This window comes from Bos indicus, chromosome 14 (assembly GCF_029378745.1).
Source record: "Bos indicus isolate NIAB-ARS_2022 breed Sahiwal x Tharparkar chromosome 14, NIAB-ARS_B.indTharparkar_mat_pri_1.0, whole genome shotgun sequence".
In the NCBI taxonomy this organism is placed as follows: domain Eukaryota; kingdom Metazoa; phylum Chordata; class Mammalia; order Artiodactyla; family Bovidae; genus Bos; species Bos indicus.
In genome coordinates, this window is record NC_091773.1 from 12,789,920 (window position 1) to 12,810,034 (window position 20,115).

Sequence of the window (20,115 nt, forward strand, 5' to 3'; positions counted from 1 at the left end):
CTGCTTTATTGACTATGCCAAAGCCTTTGACTGTGTGGATCACAAGAAACTGTGGAAAATTCTGAAAGGGATGGGAATACCAGACCACCTGACCTGCTTCTTGAGAAATTTGCATGCAGGTCAGAAAGCAATAGTTAGAACTGGACATGGAACAACAGACTGGTTCCAAATAGGAAAAGGAATACATCAAGGCTGTATATTGTCACCCTGATTATTTAACTTATATGCAGAGTACATCATGAGAAACGCTGGACTAGAAGAAGCACAAGCTGGAATCAAGATTTCTGGGAGAAATATCAATAACCTCAGATATGCAGATGACACCACCCTTATGGCAGAAAGTGAAGAGGAACTCAAAGCCTCTGGATGAAAGTGAAAGAGGAGAGTGAAAAAGTTGGCTTAAAGCTCAACATTCAGAAAACGAAGATCATGACATCTGGTCCCTTCACTTCATAGGAAATAGATGGGGAAACAGTGGAAACAGTGTCAGACTTTCTTGTTTGGGGCTCCAAAATCATTGCAGATGGTGACTGCAGCCATGAAATTAAAAGACGCTTATTCCTTGGAAGAAAAGTTATGACCAACCTAGATAACATATTCAAAAGCAGAGACATTACTTTGCCAACAAAGGTCCGTCTAGTCAAGGCTATGGTTTTTCCAGTGGTCATGTATGGATGTGAGAGTTGGACTGTGAAGAGAGCTGAGCACTGAAGAATTGATGCTTTTGAACTGTGGTGTTGGAGAAGACTCTTGAGAGTCCCTTGGACTGCAAGGAGATCCAACCAGTCCATTCTGAAGGAGATCAGCCCTGGATTTCTTTGGAAGGAATGATGCTAAAGCTGAAACTCCAGTACTTTGGCCACCTCATGCGAAGAGTTGACTCATTGGAAAAGACTCTTATGCTGGGAGGGATTGAGGGCAGGAGGAGAAGGGAACGCCAGAGGATGAGATGGCTGGATGGCATCACTGACTCGATGGACATTGAGTCTGAGTGAACTCCAGAAATTGGTGATGGACAGGGAGGCCTGGTGTGCTGCGATTCATGGGGTCGCAAGGAGTCGGACACGACTGAGCAACTGAACTGAACTGAACTGAAATAGGATATCAGGGAAGATCAACAGACCCACACATAGGCTTCTGAGGGCCAAGGTCTGAAGAAAGAATTGGGACATTCCTATCAATTATCCATTTCCTTGTATATTCTCATATTCATAACCCATGAAGTGGGCAGAGAGTGGTTCTAACCATGAGTGGTTAGAGAAAAGAAGCCCCTGGGTTCAAATCCTGCTGTCCCTGCTCTGTAAATCTGAACTAAAAATTTCTGAGCCTCAGCTCTCTTGTCTTTAAAATGGGGATTGTATCAGTACTTACCTTATAGTATTCTTAGAAGAAATAAGTCAGATTCTGCGTATAATGTGCTTCTACTGCCTAGCACATCATAAATACTCAATAAATGTTAGCTGTTAATATTTAGTCACTCTTTCTTTCAACAAATATTTGCTTAGCCTCACCTGTACTCTATGGGATTGGTAGAAATGTCTTGGATGACCCAGGAAGGGGATAAGATAAAATTCTGAGGTCAAAGGTTTTAACTACAAAGCCTCTTGCTGTGAAATGTGTTGACTGGTGAGAATTTTTGAGAGATAGGACTGCAGAACTTATCTAACGTGTAGAGATAGATCAGGAGAAAGGGGGACCCAGGGTCCACTGGGAACAGGCTAGGATGCACCCAGACGTAAGGCCTTTCAGCATGGATTGTGAATTGTGTTCCTGTAGGCCGTCTAAGATCAACAAAATAAAACAAGACAAGACAAAACAAAATCTAGTGCTTTTCTGCTGCTCAGGATCAAAGTAGGGATCTCTGTCTCAGAGAGCAGTGTTTAGACTTTGTCCCTGGGGAACTGGCTAGAGCTGAGTTGAATGAGATGGAAAGAGTTTGGACCATAAAACAAGGTGCCTGAGTTAGCAGATTAGCTTCTGTGAATAAATCATCTGGATATTACATCAGAGCTCAAACAAACGTTCAGTGTCTTGAAACTGACACTTTAAATTACCCTGGAAAAAGAAAGAGGAAAAGAATTGAATGGAGACCAGGGAGCCCATCAAAACCTTTTTAAAACTCCAGATAAGGCAAAATATTTTAAAATTTTATTTTTGTTGAAGTATAATTGGTTTGCAATGTTGTGTTAGTTTCAAATATAAAGCAAAGTGATTCAGTTTTACATATATCTATTTAGTGTTTTTCAGCTTTTTTCCCCCTTATAGGTTAATTACAAAATATTGAGTATGGTTCTCAGTGCAATACAATAGGTCCTTGTTGGTTATCTATTTTATATATAATAGTGCATATATGTTAATTCCCAACTCCTAATTTATCCTCCACACCCCTCCCCCCTTTGGTAACCATAAGTTTGTTTTCTGTGTCTTTGGATATGTTTCTGTTTCGTATATAAGTTTATTTATATTGCTCTCTCTCTCTTTTTTTTTTTAATTCCCCATGAAAGTGATATCATATGATATTTGTCTTTCTTCACTTAGTACGATAACCTCTAGGTCCATCCATCTTGCTGCAAATGGCATTATTTCATTCTTTTTATGGCATTCATTCATTCTTTTATGACTGAGTCATATTCCATTACTCAGTAATACTTTGTAAAAATTTGGGGTTTGGAACTAAAATGATCATATAACCAGCTGTCACTCATGTAGCATGCGTCACCTGCTACATTCTGCATCAAGAGCTCAATGCACCATTATTTCATTTTATTATTATTTTTTAATTACAGAGAGTTTTTAGAGCAGTTTTAGGCTCCCTGCCTAATTGTAAGGAAGATGCCTGCAGTTTCCGTATACTCCCTGCCCCCACTCAGACGTGGCCTCCCTCATTATCAACAACACTCCCCAGAATAGTACATCTCTACCAAGGATTAACCTACACTGATGCATACCACACTGGTGCATACATACCCAAAGTCTGTACTTTACCTTGGGACTCACTCTTGGTGTCGTGCTTTCTATGGTTTGGATGGATGTGTAATGACATATATCCATCATTGTGGTATCATGCAGAATATTTTCACAGCTCTAAAAATTCTCTGTATTCCATCTATTCATCCTCCCCCTCCCAACCCCTTACCCCACAACTCTGATATTTTTGCTATCTTCATTGTTTTGCTTGATCCAGAATGTCACATAGTTGGAGTCCTACAGTATGTAGCCCTTTCGGGTTAGTTTTCTCCACTTAGTAATAGGCATTTAAGTTTCTGCTGTATCTTTTCATGGTTTCTTAGCCCATTTCTCTTTAGTACTGAATAATACCCATTATCTGGAGGTCCCACACTCTATTTATCCATCCACCTACATAATGACATCTTGGTTGCTTCCATGTTTATACGATTATGAACAAAGCTGCTATAAACATCTGTGTGTAGGTTTCCGTGTGCACATAAGTTTTCAGCTGCTTTGAGTAAATATCAGGGAGCACCATCGCCATTCTTTTATTTATTACTTATGCCTGTGCTGGCTCTTTGTTGCTGTGAATGAGCTTTGTCTAGCTGTGGCAAGTGGGAGCTACTCTCTAGTTGCGGTGCCCCAGCTTCTCACTGTGGTGGCTTCTCCTGTTGCCAAGCACGGTCTCTAGGACTTCAGTATTTGTGCACACAGGTTTAGTTGCCTTGCAGCATGAGGAATCTTCTAGGGCCAATGATCAAACCCGTGTCCCCTGCATTGATAGGTAGATTTAACCACTGGACCACCAGGGAAGTCCCTATTCTTTCATTTTAATTCCTTCAGTGGCTCTGTGGTATGATCATATTTATCCCTGTTTCACAGATGAGAAAACTAAGGTTCAGAGAAGTCCTGATTTACCTAAAGACAAGTTACAAGTCGAAGTCAAGACAAGACATGGTCTTGTCTATTTGATGGATCAGGAGTCAGATGACAATACACAGCCTTGACGGACTCCTTTTCCAGTCCAGTCTGGTGTTCCATGTCCAGTTCTAACTGTTGCTTCCTGACCTGCATTCAGGTTTCTCAAGAGGCAGGTCAGGTGGTCTGGTATTCCCATCTCTTGCAGAATTTTCCACAGTTTCTTGTGATCCACACAGTCAAAGGCTTTGGCATAGTCAATAAAGCAGAAATAGATGTTTTTTGGGAACTCTTGCTTTTTTGATGATCCAGTGGATGTTGGCAATTTGATCTCTGGTTCCTCTGCCTTTTCTAAAACCAGCTTGAACATCTGGAAGTTCACAGTTCACATATTGCTGAAGCCTGGCTTGGAGAATTTTGAGCATTACTTTACTAGAATGTGAGATGAGTGCAATTGTGTGGTAGTTTGAGCATTATTTGGCATTGCCTTTCTTTGGGATTGGAATGAAAACTGACCTTTTCCAGTCCTGTGGCCACTGCTGAGTTTTCCAAATTTGCTGGCATATTGAGTGCAGCACTTTCACAGCATCATCTTTCAGGATTTGAAATAGCTCAACTGGAACGCCGTCACCTCCACTAGCTTTGTTCGTAGTGATGCTTTCTAAGGCCTACTTGACTTCACATTCCAGGATGTCTGGCTCTAGGTGAGTGATTACACCATTGTGATTATCTGGGTCATAAAGATCTTTTTTGTACAGTTCTTCTCTGTATTCTTGCCACCTCTTCTTAATATCTTCTGCTTCTATTAGGTCCATTCCATTTCTGTCCTTTATTGAGCCCATCTTTGCATGAAATGTTCCCTTGGTATCTCTCATTTTCTTGAAGAGATCTCTAGTCTTTCCCATTCTGTTGTTTTCCTCTATTTCTTTGCATTGATTGCTGAAGAATCACTCTTCTTGCTATTCTTTGAAACTCTGCATTCAGATGCTTATATCTTTCCTTTTCTCCTTTGCTTTTCACTTCTCTTTTTTTCACAGCTATTTGTAAGGCCTCCCCAGACAGCCATTTTGCTTTTTTGCATTTCTTTTCCATGGGGATGGTCTTGATCCCTCCTGTACAATGTCACAAACCTCCTTCCATAGTTCACTAGGCACTCTATCAGATCTAGTCCCTTAAATCTATTTCTCACTTCCACTGTATAATCATAAGGGATTTGATTTAGGTCATACTTTCTTCAATTTAAGTCTGAATTTGGCAATAAGGAGTTCATGATCTGAGCCACAGTCAGCTCCCAGTCTTGTTTTTGCTGACTGTGTAGAGCTTCTTCATCTTTGGCTGCAAAGAATATAATCAATCTCATTTCGGTGTTGACCATCTGGTGATGTCCATGTATAGAGTCTGGAATCAAGATTGCCAGGAGAAATATCAATAACCTCAGATATGCAGATGACACCACCCTTATGGCAGAAAGTGAAGAGGAACTCAAAAGCCTCTTGATGAAAGTGAAAGAGGAGAGTGAAAAAGTTGGCTTAAAGGTCAACATTCAGAAAACTAAGATCATGGCATCTGGTCCCATCACTTCATGGGAAATAGATGGGGAAACAGTGGAAACAGTGTCAGACTTTATTTTTTTGGGCTCCAAAATCATTGCGGATGGTGATTGCAGCCATGAAATTAAAAGACGTTTTCTCCTTGGAAGGAAAGTTATGACCAATCTAGATAGCATATTCAAAAGCAGAGACATTACTTTGCCAACAAAGGTCCGTCTAGTCAAGGCTATGGTTTTTCCAGTGGTCATGTATGGATGTGCGAGTTGGACTGTGAAGAAAGCTGAGCACTGAAGAATTGATGCTTTTGAACTGTGGTGTTCCAACCAGTCCATTCCGAAGGAGATCAGCCCTGGGATTTCTTTGGAAGGAATGATGCTAAAGCTGAAATTCTAGTACTTTGGCCACCTCATGCAAAGAGTTGACTCATTGGAAAAGACTCTGATGCTGGGAGGGATTGGGGGCAGGAGGAGAAGGGAATGACAGAGGATGAGATGGCTGGATGGCATTACCGACCCGATGGATGTGAGTTTGAGTGAACTCTGGGAGATGGTGATGGACAGAGAGGCCTGGTGTGCTGTGATTCATGGGGTCGCAAAGAGTTGGACACGACTGAGAGACTGAACTGAACTGAACTGAACTAAGTCAGATGAATCTATTTAATGCATCAGCAGTCTTATTCCCAGCTCTGCCCAGATCCTCTGCAAGCTCTTGATCTGCCAACCCAGCCTCTCTTTTGCAAAATAACACTTTGTGTCTTATTGCCTCATAATGTCCTTGTCACAGGCAATCCTGGGCAGAGAAACACTTTGGATTTCTCATGTTTCCAGTTAGCCTTGTGGACAAGTCCCTTGGTCTCCCTCGGCTTACTTTTTTGCATCTGTGCAATAAAAGCATTGGGCTAGCCACGCAGTGGACTAGCTCCTTTCTCAGCTCTGCAAGTGTAGGGTTTTGCATCTTTACACCTCTCCTGGTTCCTCAGTGGTGACAGAGAGACACTGACATCAGTGGGGGTGGATGGGAAGCTGCAAATGCTTCCATTTGAGCTTTGGGGTTGAATCATGTTGGTAATTTCAAAGTCTCATTATCTTACTCCCTAGTGTTTGCTTCTAAATAAATGTAGTTCTTCGGGGAAGGGGTGTTGGAATAACAGTGTTGGTAATAATTCCACTGGGGAAAGTGAAGAGTATTTGGAGTTTTTAATGTAGAACCTTGAAGTGACCAAATGCTGCTCAGAGTTTGTCCCTGGGGCACCCCAGTCTTCATCAAGGACTCTACTATGTTTGGAACAGAGCCGGTAGTTAGGTGGGGGCTGGGTGATGAAGGATCATATAGCTGGGGTGGAGACAATAACTGTAGTTGCCAGCTTGGGCTTGGGGTCCAACAGCCTGATTCTAAGCCTCCATAGCCTTCTCTCACTTCATAGCAATATGACAAGCTCTGCATTCCTCATTCTCCATAAAGCAAGAATGGTAGCACCTCTCAAATGGGTGTCTTAACCTGAGGTCTGGTGTCTAGTTAACTATTGTTCAATTCAAACTCCACAGAGGATGATCTGGTTTTTCAAGAGACCCGGCAGAACCAGAAGCTGCTCTGAGTTGCCGTTTCTGGCAGAGCTGTGATGTGTCTGTGCTTGAAAATTCTTCAATGAGAACTGCATCTGATGTTTTCCTCACCTACAGTCAAGCCCATGCTGAAAAGAGGGATGTAGGTGGGGCCAGACCCTGCATTATATAAAGTTTATCCTTATAACAACACTTTACCATTGTTACTCTTATCCCTATATTTTAAAGGAGGACACTGAGTTGCAGAGAGGTAAAATTTGGCAAAGATGACAGAGTCATAGGTGGAAGAGCTGGGATTCAGATTTATGTCTGCAATGTCTGTGTTCTTCTGCTTATGCCAGGAGTCCTAATGGGAATTGCTAAAGCTGGATCTCCCCACTCCGAGACTCTATTTACCAATGGCTGCAAACAAATGACAAGAAACTGTTTCGCTGAACTTTTCTTGACCATACATAAGTGCTTTAAGGATCAAGAAGAATGAGGTAAAATGACACCACATGTAAGACGGGTTGTAGAAATGACAGGAATTAATGCGTTTGCACTACGCTGGTGCAGCTCCTAGTCAAGAGATAATGTATATTTCTTCTCATATGGATCTAGGCTGGCCCTATTACCTGCTTTAGCCATTAAAACAAGGTGGAGTTGATGGCATGCCACTTTCATCTCTAGGTCTCAGGAAGTTTTGTTTATTCTGTCTTGGACACCTGCCAAGATGCCATGAAGACAAACTCAGGCTAACTCAGGCTATGGTGCTGGAGAATAGGAGATTAGATGGAACAGAACCAAGATGCCTCGGCCCAAAGCGAGAGAAGCCCTAGAGGCAGAGCTGCCTTCTTTAGCTACAGTGGACTGTATGCATGACTGAATCCAGCCAATACTAGAAGAACCACTAAGCTGAGCCCAGCCTAAACGGCCTACCCATGCAATTGTGCACTAAATGAATGGCTGTTGTTTGAACACATTACATTTTTGAAATAGCCTTTTTATTCTGGAACAATTACAAATTTTTGAAAGAGTTGAAAAGGTAATATGCCTGTCACCTAGCTTCAATTTCCCCTAATATTACCATCTTATATATTATTGTGGTACATTTGTGAAAACTGACACCAACATTGGCATATCACTATGAACAGAACTGTTGATATCATGTAGATCTTGCAAGTTTTTCCACTAATCTCCTTTTTCTACTCTAGGGTTCAAAACAAGACTCCAAAATTCGTTGTGTTAATGTATTTCCTTAGTCGCCTCCAATCTGTGACAGTTTCTCAGTCTTCCTAGTTTTCATGACTTGAGATTTAGAGGGGGTACTAGTTGGGAGTTTTGTAGATGGTATGTCAATTTGGATTTGTCTGATTTTTTTTTTCACGATTAGACTGGGGCTATGGATTTTTTAAAATACTGCAGAAGTGAGTTGTTCTTATCATGAGATCCGCTTGACAACACTGATGATGTTAACCTTGACACTTGGTTAAAGGAGTGTTTGCCAGGTTTCTCCACCATAAAGTTACTCTTTTTTTTCCTAAGGCACTATATTTTTGTCTGGTTTGTATTCAGCAGTAGGTAGCTGTTATATATTACTGCCTTGTCCCACTCATGGCTCTCTAAATCTGACTCTTCCAATCTATGTCCTGGACTGTTTTCCAACTTTAGTCCTTTGGTCAATAATCCATTGTAATATTGCTCACACATGGTGAGTGCTAAAACAAATTTTTTGTTTCACTTTTGAAATTCTAAGACTCACTCTTTCTCAATTCTTGTCAAATGCTCCTGCCTTTGTAAACCTTCCCTGGTTTGCTCTGTAAAGTCTTAGTGTATTCATCCACTCATTTGTTCATTTTATTGAGCACCATCTATGTGCCAGATACTCTTCTGGGTTTTGGGCCACAGCCATGAACCAGTAAAAAACCCCTACTCTCAGGAAACTTGCCGGGAGGGAAGTTTCTGTGCTTGGGTTTAGTTGTTTCACAGCTTGTGGGATTTTAGTTCCCCAACCAGGGATCAAGCATTTAAAGAGATAATTTTTGATCAAATAATTTAAAGTGAAGTATGTAACTGTGGTCTTCTCTGATATCCACGTCCTCATGCTGCAGGTATTAGGTTGTTACCTTGCCACGCACCTCAGTAATCAGTCAGTCAAGAACTAATTCAGTAAATAGTTATTGTGTATGTGCTGTCTACAGTAGAATCTCTCACATTGCTCTTGGAGCCACAGAACATCTTGTCCAGTTCATTCAGTTGTTAAACTGTGAAAGAGGGACATTGGAGGGATGGCTTATCAGAGCAGAGCTGGGATTACAATGCAGATCCATGAGTTTCTAGCTTGAGGTTCTTTCCACTATGTCCCATTGCTCTCTTGGCTAATAAGAAGGAATGACTGGGGGCTTCCCTGGTGGTCCAGTGGTTAAGAATCCACCTTGCAGTGGAGGGGACTCAGGTTTGATCCCTGGTTGGGGAACTAAAATCCCACATGCCGGGCAGCAACTAAACCCAAGTACCCCAACTACTGAGTCTGCATACTGCAGTGAAAGATCCTGCATGATGCAGCTAAGACCTGATGCTGCCACATAAATAAATGATTTTTTTATTTAAAAAATGAAAGGGATTGGGCTTATTGCAAGGTTCCACCGCTTATTGCTTATATAACATTCAGCAAGCTACTCATCTCTTTTTTAAACATTTTATTGTATTTTTAATTGGAGGATAGTTACTTTACAGTATTGTGATGGCTTCTGCCATATATGCTTCCCACATAGCTCAGTCGGCAAAGCATCTGCCTGCAATGTGGGAGACCTGGGTTCAATTCCTGGCTCGGGAAGATCCCCTGGAGAGAGAAATGGCAACCCACTCCAGTATTCTTGCTTGGAGAATCCCATGGACAGAGGAGCCTGGCGGGCTCCAGTTCATGGGATTGCAAGAGTCAGACACAACTTAGCACCATCTTTCTTTCTTTCTTTTCTGCCATATATCAACATGAATCAGTCACAGGTACACACATGTCCCCCCCCCACCTTTTAACAGTCCCTTCCACTACTCATCTTTCTGAACCTCAATTTCTGCAGCTGGGCATGTGCATGCTAAGTTGCTTCAGTCGTGTCCGACTGTTTGTAACCCCATGGACGGTAGCCCTCCAGGGTCCTCTGTCCATGAGATTCTCCAGGCAGGAATACTGGAGCGGGTTGCCATTCTCTCCTCCAGGGGATCCTCCCCACCCAGGGATCAAACCATGTCTTTTAAGTCTTCTGCATTAGTAGCCAAGTTCTTTGTTTTTTTTTTTTTTTAATTTTATTTTATTTTTAAACTTTACAATATTGTATTAGTTTTGCCAAATATCGAAATGAATCCGCCACAGGTATACATGTGTTCCCCATCCTGAACCCTCCTCCCTCCTCCCTCCCCATACCATCCCTCTGGGTCGTCCCAGGGCACCAGCCCCAAGCATCCAGTATCGTGCATTGAACCTGGACTGGCGACTCATTTCATACATGATATTATACATGTTTCAATGCCATTCTCCCAAATCTTCCCACCCTTTCCCTCTCCCACAGAGTCCATAAGACTGATCTATAAAAAGATGGTAACAATAACCCTGTGTACGAAACAGCAAAAGAGACACTGATGTATAGCAGCCAAGTTCTTTACCATTAGCACCACCTGGGAAGCCCCTGACCTCTTATAGGCACTTCATCTACTTTATTCTCTCTCTTTCTCAGCTGTTGAGAATGCCTAGTTTTTCCTATCTCTCTCTGCTTTATTAATTTCTTTTGTTTTTCTCCATTCCCAATTCATACTCAGATATAGAATATTGCTTCCTTTTTGAGAAAACAGAGCCTTTTGTGGTTGGTTTGATGTCAGTGGTAGATAATAAACTTTCCAAAATAACCCGGAGCAAATGTGTGTGTGTGTGTGTGTGTGCGTGTGTGTTCAAAGTATCTATACCCTAGTTAAGGATTGGAATGGCTGCTGGAAGTGGAGGGCAAAGTTGAGTCCACATCTGAAGAACACACTGCAACACGCTGATAAAGACTGGAGGACCTAATCATTTGTCTTGAAGAAACTGAAACAGTTGTACTGATAAATGGACCAATTGAGAACAATTAAAAATCTCAACCACTCATCTGAATCCAAACAAGACCTTCTGTGAGTTTGAAGGTAAGAAGTCATTTATGCAGAAACTCAGAAAGCAGGATTACTTGAGAAATTACATTTATAGCAAAGTTTCACCTCTACACACCCTTATGTACAGAAATGGGGACAAAGCAGAGTTTTGCGTGAGGGGTCCTCTGACTCTCTGCCAGGTATGGGCTGGGGAAGGTGTGGGGGTGGCTATAATGACACAAAACAACCCCAGATAATGACAAATTGGGTTTACATCCAGCACAGATTCTTTCTTTTCTTTCTTTTTTCACTACTTCTGCTTGAACTTTGTGGTTTTTCTTGGAGAGATTGGTGCCCCAGAAGGAAGGGTAGAAAGAACCAATTGACTGTTCTCAAAACAAAACAAAACTCAACAAAGGTCCTTTCTTCCTCAAGGACTATTCCCATGGAAAGTAAAAAGTGAGCCCACTTGGAATTACCTGACTGCAAAACAATGCCACTTTTATTAAAGAGAGTTAGTTTTTCACTCACCCAATTTAAACATGGCTCCACAGAAATTGCCGAAGTCTTCAAACGGATATGGTCCTCAGACTAGAGACCGAGACAGAGAAACTTAAGGCTGAAAGAATTTTTTTTTTTTCTTTTTTGAGTGAACCAAAAATAGGGGTTTAGACAGGAGCCACTCTTCTCAAATTATGTTCATAGTAAGATACGTTGTTCAGATATTCACTGGCCAGCAAGGAGACTTTGTGTAACAATCTTTCCCCCAGTGCTTTTGGAAGAGAGTAGTTGCTTTGGTTCTCAGAATATTTTAAACCAGCCCAGCATTTTTTTTTCTTTTTTTTAGCACACTTACATTTGGTTTGGGGTTCTGTTTAGTGTTTATTTAATAATACACATTTGTGTTGGGATGGGCACATTGGCCAACTTTCTCTCTGAAAATGGCACATCACCTTTGAACTCATAAGGAGTATAAGGAGGAAAAAATGTGACACCATGGAAGAGAATTCCCTCCCATCTGAGTGAGGGGAGCAAGGGATTTGCTTTTTCTGCAATTAAAGTTGAGTAGAAGGTAGTTGTTATAACTCATCCTTAGTTCTTTCATTCCGTATTTCAGGAATCTTCCAGAACATGATCACCCAAGAGGGGCATTGAAAGTGTATCTCATAGAGCTGTGGGAAAATACAAGATCTGAGCAGGAAACCAGAAAGCAAGGGTTAACAGTCCTCTGAGGATCCATATCATGTCTGGTTTTCACTCCAACATGTCTTTTTCACAACATCATTGTGTGATAGTTCTTGGTGTGGGTTTTGACTTAAGTGTGCAGTAAATTGTATCTTTTTTTTTTTTTTTTGGTAAACCAAAGACCAAACTAGGATTTGAAGAAATCTTGTTCATCAGTAAAAAGATTCAAATAGACAAGGGTCTCTTGGGGACAAAGGCTTTGTCTTGATTATCATTTTATCTTCTGTACTAAGAAGAATAGGGTTCACTTAATGTCTGTTGAGGGAATGGAGGTCAAATACCATTGGTCAGCACACAAACCTAAATGCTGGAGGGACAGATTCACTCAACATGATGAGCAATGCAGACTGTGGGACAGATTTTTCTTCTCTGTTGCCTCAAGACCAACAAAAAGGATATTTTTATTTCAAAAGAATTTTTGCCACTCATTCCTATGAAGAAATGGCCAGGAGAAATAAATAACCAACATGGATGTTGACACAAGTTTTGAGAAATTTTGCAGCCAAAAGATTTCTGCATTTTGTATTCGGATTCCCTTACTCAGACTGTTCTTCCCACCTGGTTTCATACATTTTAGAGGCCAAATTACTCTAGAGCCCCAGACTAAGCAACACCTATTTATTTGTTTCCTGCCTTGAATGTTGCCTCATATACTCTACCAGTGCTAATCTGTAATTTTCCCATTTAAGCAGAAAATATGTATGAGTTCCTTGCATGTATAGGAAGCAAAATTCTTGCCAGTGGTGGCACAGGGATATGTGAGACATGGTTTTTAACGCTCAAGATACTCACAGACTAAAAGAGAGAAAGATAGGTGTAGAAATTATTACAACAGGAAATGGTAAGTGCTCTGAAGGGGTGTTAGTGTGGCCTGAAGGTGCTGGCAACCAACCTGGCTCTTGGAGATTCTTTTCTGCTTGTGGTGTTTTTGTCATAGGTGGAGGGACCTTATAAAAAATCATTGGTGAGAAGATGCTGTGGAGAATGGTATTGAACACATGGACATTGTGCATCCTCTTTAGGAGAACTCTGGGAGAGCAATTGACCAACTGGCCTCAGCATCAAGAACACATCTCTTTCCTGAGAAATGATTCCGTTTTGCCTTGATTGGGATGAGATTGGATGCCCCTTTACAGATCAGTTGTTGATGAAATTTGAGCCAAAGTTTTGGCTCACCCCACTGCACCTGTCAGTAACTGAAGGCGTACATAGAGCTACAGAAGTTCATTCTAGATTCTGTTGTAATTTCCTATCTTTTCTTAAGCTGCTATCTTTCTTTCTCATTACCTTTTATGTCATTTCTGTCCTTGTTTTAAGATTTCCTGGGATATTTTTGCTCTAGGCAGAAAGAGATGATATAACAAAAACAAAAATAACAATACACGTTCCCTCCTCACCATCAGAAAGAGACCCTTGAGCTGACACATGTTAGAAAGGAGGTGAATAGGATGGTGGAGGAGAGGTTTTAGGCAGAATAAGAGCCTATGGAAAAACAGGAAGCTTTGAAAGGGACACGGGTTCTGGTTTCCACTTCAGTGGTATAAAGGAGATTTTTATAACAACACATTTCCCCTGTTAACTTCATTTTCTTGCTCTGCCCAAGTACCATCAGTACAAATATATTTTGAATATATTCTGTTAGGTTGAGCAAGCATGACTTGTTGTGGGTGATCACAAAGGAGCTTTACTCGGCCTGCCTTCCATTCTTTTAAGTCCACTCTGGGAGCCTGCTAACCCTTCTGGTCCTAGGAGAAAACTCAGGCCCCAGGATTACCCTGGTGTCTCTTCACTTTATCATCAAACAGCATTTTGAAGGCAGAATTACAATGTCTCACCCAGTATGACTTTTTTCTGTTGCTGTTGTTTTTTTCTTTTTACTTTTTTTCTTTTGAGCCTTTTATTTTGTTTTGGAGTATAGCCGATTAACGGTGTTGTGATAGCAGGTGGACAGTGAAGAGACTCAGCCATACATACACATGTATCCATTCTCTCCCAAACTCCCCTCCCATCCAGGCTGCTACATAACACTGGGTGGAGTATCCTGTGCTATACAGCAGGTCTTTGTCTGGTTATCCATTTAAAATATATCAGTGTGTACCTCACCATCCCAAACTCCCTAACTCTCTCATTCCCCTGGCAACCATAAGGTTTTTTTTTTTCCTAAGTCTGTGAGTCTCTTTCTGTTTTGTAAGTAAGTTCATTTGTATCATTTCTTTTTAGACTTCACATGTAAGGGATGTCATATGGTACTTCCCCTTCTCTGACTGACTTCACTCAGTATGACACTCTCTAGGTCCATCCATATTGCTGCAAGTGGCATTATTTCATTCTTTTTAATGGTTGAGTAATATTTCATTGTATATGTATATACCACATCTTCTGTATCCATTCCTCTGACAATGGACATTTAGGTTGCTTCCACGTTTTGGTTATTGTAAACAGTGCTGCAATGACTGTTGGGGTGAATGTATCCTTTGGATCATGTTTTCTCTGGGTATATGCCCAGGAGTGAGATTGTAGTCACATGTTAGCCCTACTTTTAGTTTGGAATACCAGACCACCTGATCTGCCTCTTGAGAAATTTGTATGCAGGTCAGGAAGCAACAGTTAGAACTGGACATGGAACAACAGACTGGTTCCAAATAGGAAAAGGAGTTCGTCAAGGCTGTATATTGTCACCCTGTTTATTTAACTTATATGCAGAGTACATCATGAGAAACGCTGGACTGGAAGAAACACAAACTGGAATCAAGATTGCCGGGAGAAATATCAATAACCTCAGATATGCAGATGACACCACCCGTATGGCAGAAAGTGAAGAGGAACTCAAAAGCCTCTTGATGAAAGTGAAAGACGAGAGTGAAAAAGTTGGCTTAAAGCTCAACATTCAGAAAACGAAGATCATGGCATCTGGTCCCATCACTTCATGGCAAATAGATGGGGAAACAGTGGAAACAGTGTCAGACTTTCTTGTTTGGGGCTCCAAAATCACTACAGATGGTGACTGCAGCCATGAAATTAAAAGATGCTTACTCCTTGGAAGGAAAGTTATGACCAACCTAGATAGCATATTCAAAAGCAGAGACATTACTTTGCCAACAAAGGTTCATCTAGTCAAGGCTATGGTTTTTCCTGTGGTCATGTATGGATGTGAGAGTTGGACTGTGAAGAAGGCTGAGCACCGAAGAATTGATGCTTTTGAACGGTGGTGTTGGAGAAGACTTTTGAGAGTCCCTTGGAGTGCAAGGAGATCCAACCAGTCCATTCTGAAGGAGATCAGCCCTGGGATTTCTTTGGAAGGAATGATGCTAAAGCTGAAACTCCAGTACTTTGGCCACCTCCTGTGAAGAGTTGACTCATTGGAAAAGACTCTGATGCTGGGAGGGATTGGGGGCAGGAGCAGAAGGGGATGACAGAGGATGAGATGGCTGGATGGCATCACTGACTCAATGGACGTGAGTCTCAGTGAACTCCGGGAGTTGGTGATGGACAGGGAGGCCTGGCGTGCTGAGATTCATGGGGTCGCAAAGAGTTGGACACGACTGAGCAACTGATCTGATCTGATCTGAAGGAACCTCTATATTGTTCTCCATAGTGGCTGCACCAATTTACATTTCCACCAACAGTGTAGGAGTCACCCAATATAATTCTAAGATGATGAGAGTTGAGACTTTACTTTTCCTCCAGCTCAAGAGGGAAGCCTGAAGTTGGGGAAGGGGTAGAGAATTGGCTTCTCCAATCCTTTGCTGGTCCTTGTCTTCCTGTCAAGGCTTCTGCGCCTTCCAGCTTTGGAATTCAGGAAGGGGTAGGAAGGTTTTCACTCTACTGACGCTGCATGGAGACCAATGAGCTGCCATGTGAACCGCTCAGCCTCACAGTTTACTCCATCTTTTGCTTCAAGAACCAGTGGCAAGTAGGAGCAACTTGGAAACACAAGCTTATTATTTGCTTCTGGTCCCAGAGTTTCTTTGCTGTTACTGTCCACGATGCCGAAGGAATCCTCTCAGCCTTTCTAATGTACGCATGAGGGATGAGAACCCAGTGGGGCAACCCTTGATGAGTGGGGGTGGCTCCTGATGGACTAGTGCTCTCCTTTCCCACGTCTCAGAAGGTTGATCCAAGGGGCACCCTACAAACCTCCGGGACGGTTCCTAGGGAGACAAAGCCCTGGTTGCCTAGAGAAGTGAGCCCAGTGAAACAACCATGGACCATAATTTCCTCCTCCCCACGCTGCGCTCCTTCTGAACTCCCAAACCTGTATTTAGTGGTCATTTCCTCAAATGGACTACCTGCCTGCAAGCCCTTGTCTTAAGCTATTCTTTTTGGAGGTGTTCAGGCTAAAACTCAATGGACATGCATTTGAGCAAATTCCAGGAGAGAGTGAAGGACAAGGAAGCCTGGCGTGCTGCAGTCCATGGGGTTGCAAAGAGTCGAACATGACTTAGTGACTGAATAACATCAGTGGGCTAAAACAGAAATCTATCCATTAGATACCTTTTCAGATTTCTCAACAGTTTAAGACTGACTCTTTTGGAGGTGCTTTCACGGGTTCTTCAGGGAACCCCATCACTGGGGATCGCTCACCTGTACTTCCTGGCCAGAGCAATGGCATCTTTATGTCCATGGATGGTTATCTTCTTCCTTAGCCTCTACCCAGGACTAGCTACATAATTTGTGGGGCCTGGTGCAAAATGAAAGCATCAGGCTGTTTGTTAAAAAAAGTATTCAGAATCTCAAAATGACAGTAGCTGAGCATTAAACCCAAGTGTGGGGCCCTTCTGAGAGTCCTGCATGAAGCCTCTCCTGACGAATATAACCCCGTTATATTTCATCACGTTTCTAATCTGACTCCTCAGCAGGGCTCTTTCGCAGAGAGGTCCACATCTGGTCCATGGGAAACCCACATCCTCTACCCCACACTTGCTGACTCTACTGCTTCATCAGCCTTTTCCCTTTTAGATTTCTCAGCAAAAGTCATGCGCCGTGTGCTGAGTGCTGGCTGCCTTCAAGATGGTGCTCAAGGATACCAGCTTCTTGTTTTTCACATTCTCTGGTGCAGAACTAGGACTGACTTGTATGACCAAGAAAACACTGTGGAAGCCATGGGTGTGGCATCCAAGGGCAGGTCTTTGGTCCCTTGGTTTTCTTTCTCCAGGGGAAGCCAGCTACCATGCTGTCGGGACACTCAAGATGCCCTATGGTGATGACATTGCAGAAAAGACCTGGCCGGAAGTTAGCACCAACTTGCCAGCCATGTGAGTGAGCACCTTGGAGTGGATCCTTTGGCCCCAGTAGAGTGGAGACTTTGGATGGTGCAGCCCTGGGTGACGTTTGACTGCAACCACAGGAGATCCCAAACCAGAGCTGACTTAAATCCTCACGTACAAAACCATGAGGGATCACCAACCATTATGGTGATTTTGAGCCCTCAGCTGTGGGATGGTATAACCTATAACAAAGGATTGCTAAGACAGCCAATCAAACTTCCCATTGGGTGGGGGAATAGCTCTCTTGAAAGAAATCTCCCGGGATCCTCTGTCAGTCTCTATACTTTCTATGGACCAGGGAGAGATTATCTGTGGGGTCATTTTAGGGCCTGAGTGACCTGGAGGGACCAGCTCATCCTGGAAGAGAAAAGCCATCATTTTCTGGGTGGTGGGCTTCCCTGGTAGCTCAGCTGGTCAAGGATCCACCTGCAGTGTGGGAGACCTGGGTCTGATCCCAGGGTTGGGAAGATCCCCTGGGGAAGGGATAGGCTACCCACTCCAGTATTCTTGGGCTTTTCGGCTTCCCTGGTAGCTCAGCTGGTCAAGAATCTGCCTGCAATGCAGGAGACCCCAGTTTGATCTGCTGGGGAAGGGATAGGCTACCCACTCCAGTATTCTTGGACTTCCCTGGTGGCTCAAATTGTGGTATTGATCCTTTTTGTACACTCAATTTTATACCAGAGATTTAAACAAGCTACTTACAGATTTTTTGCCACTTATTTTGATTATCTTTTGCATCTCGTTTAAAGACTTCATTTTAAAATATTCTGACTTCCATTTTTTTACCTCCATATATTTTCTATGTCCAATTCGAAAATCAATGTGACCAATGCCTTGGTTAGGACATCCCCTCCTCCTCCATATTCTCAATGATAGCATCTCCATGAATTCATTCTGGAAAACATTCTGCATTACAGAACTTCATGGATTTAGTGTATCGGTGTCCCTACCACAGCCAGATTGGGTAGCCATGACCTTGGAAAACCAAGGAGTCCAAAACAGTGGGCATATTCACTAGAAAACAGAAGTCTGGAAACCAGCCCATGTGCTGGGAAAGATCTTTTAGCCAAAGAACTCAAATCCGTGTTCAGATTTGCATGAGTAAAATTCCAAAGGGGGGGAGGAGAGTGAGCCCCACTTCTGCAATTCTGGACTAATTCTGCTAATCATGGATTTATTACTAAGGACTGATAATTTATGTAGCATCTAATCAATGACTTATTTCCAACCCACAGGGACCTGGGATTTGCTGGGGGTATTCGGGGAACTGAAGTACTCTTATTCTTCTTCTCACAAGCTGTGTGACCTAATGTCATGTTCATGCCTTCTCTGTGCCTCAATGGCTTCCTCTGTGTGAGGCTGAGAATACCTGACAACCGGAGATTAAAGATCACAGGGCTTTGAAGTGCTGTCAGTGCTTCACCTATTTGAGGTTTCATTATTATTTTGCCTTTTATATTTAGAATCGTTTTCTGGAAGAGGGGAGAAAAATGGCTTATCTGACATTATAAACACATTAAAAGTCAAATTAAAAAAACAAGCCCTTGCTGATGACTGTTAAGCCAGTTTCTGTTAATTGAATCATATTTCCCCATTGATTTGCATAAAGAACGATGATTGGTTTCCATGGGGGCAGGGGGCTTGCAACAATGTGAAATCACACTCAGAAGTGTAGAAAATCTTTAAGCAGTTATTTTAAATACCAAAAAAAAAAAAAAAAAGGCCAGAAATATGAGTGTAACATGCCAGTGAACATACTGGATTCTTGGAAGAACATTCCATGTGTGCGGTGGGGCTGCATGCTTTTGGAGGGAGTGGGGGGGTCCCCTTAGGTAATTAGGATAGCCTCCCAATTCTGAAGGAAGTGAAATCCTTCCACTCATCATGGGAAGATTTTTCTGAGGGAGGGAAATGTTGGATTGGCCAGAAATTTGTTCTTTTTTTCCCATACCATCTTACGGAAAGATCTGAACGAACTTATTGGCCAACCCAAGAGCTGTGAATAAATCAGGGTTTGGTTGGGAGAACAAGAGCTACTCTGTAGATTCTAGGGAAAAGGGGTTTTACTAAAAGGAATTAGGGGCAAGTAAGACTGTTGGAACAGCTAGAGGAGGAGAACTACCATGGCTAGTCTTAGCCTGAAGCAGCCAAAAGGTTCTCATGAGCACTCATTCCCAAGTGTGTCTGGGAAGCGACAACCCGAAGCTCCTGGGCTCCAGCAGGAAAGCGGGTGTTCTCAGGAGCCCTCTGGGAAGCTGCTGCGAATCTCACAGCCTGGCTGCTACTCCCTCCTCTGAAGCCAACAGTCCCTCCTCCCCTGTGCTTTCCAGGATCGGGTCTCTCACTGGCCAGCTCTCCCCAGGAACCACACAAGGAAAGGCAATCCAGGAAACGAGCCCGGCTCCCTTTATGCAGCCAGGAGGTGAACTTTGCAGGGAGAGAAATGATGCTGAATCTTTCAAGACATCTCCACACAAGGGAGAAAGCCAAGGCTCCCTGTGTTCCTATTGCCCATGTCATCTCCATGGA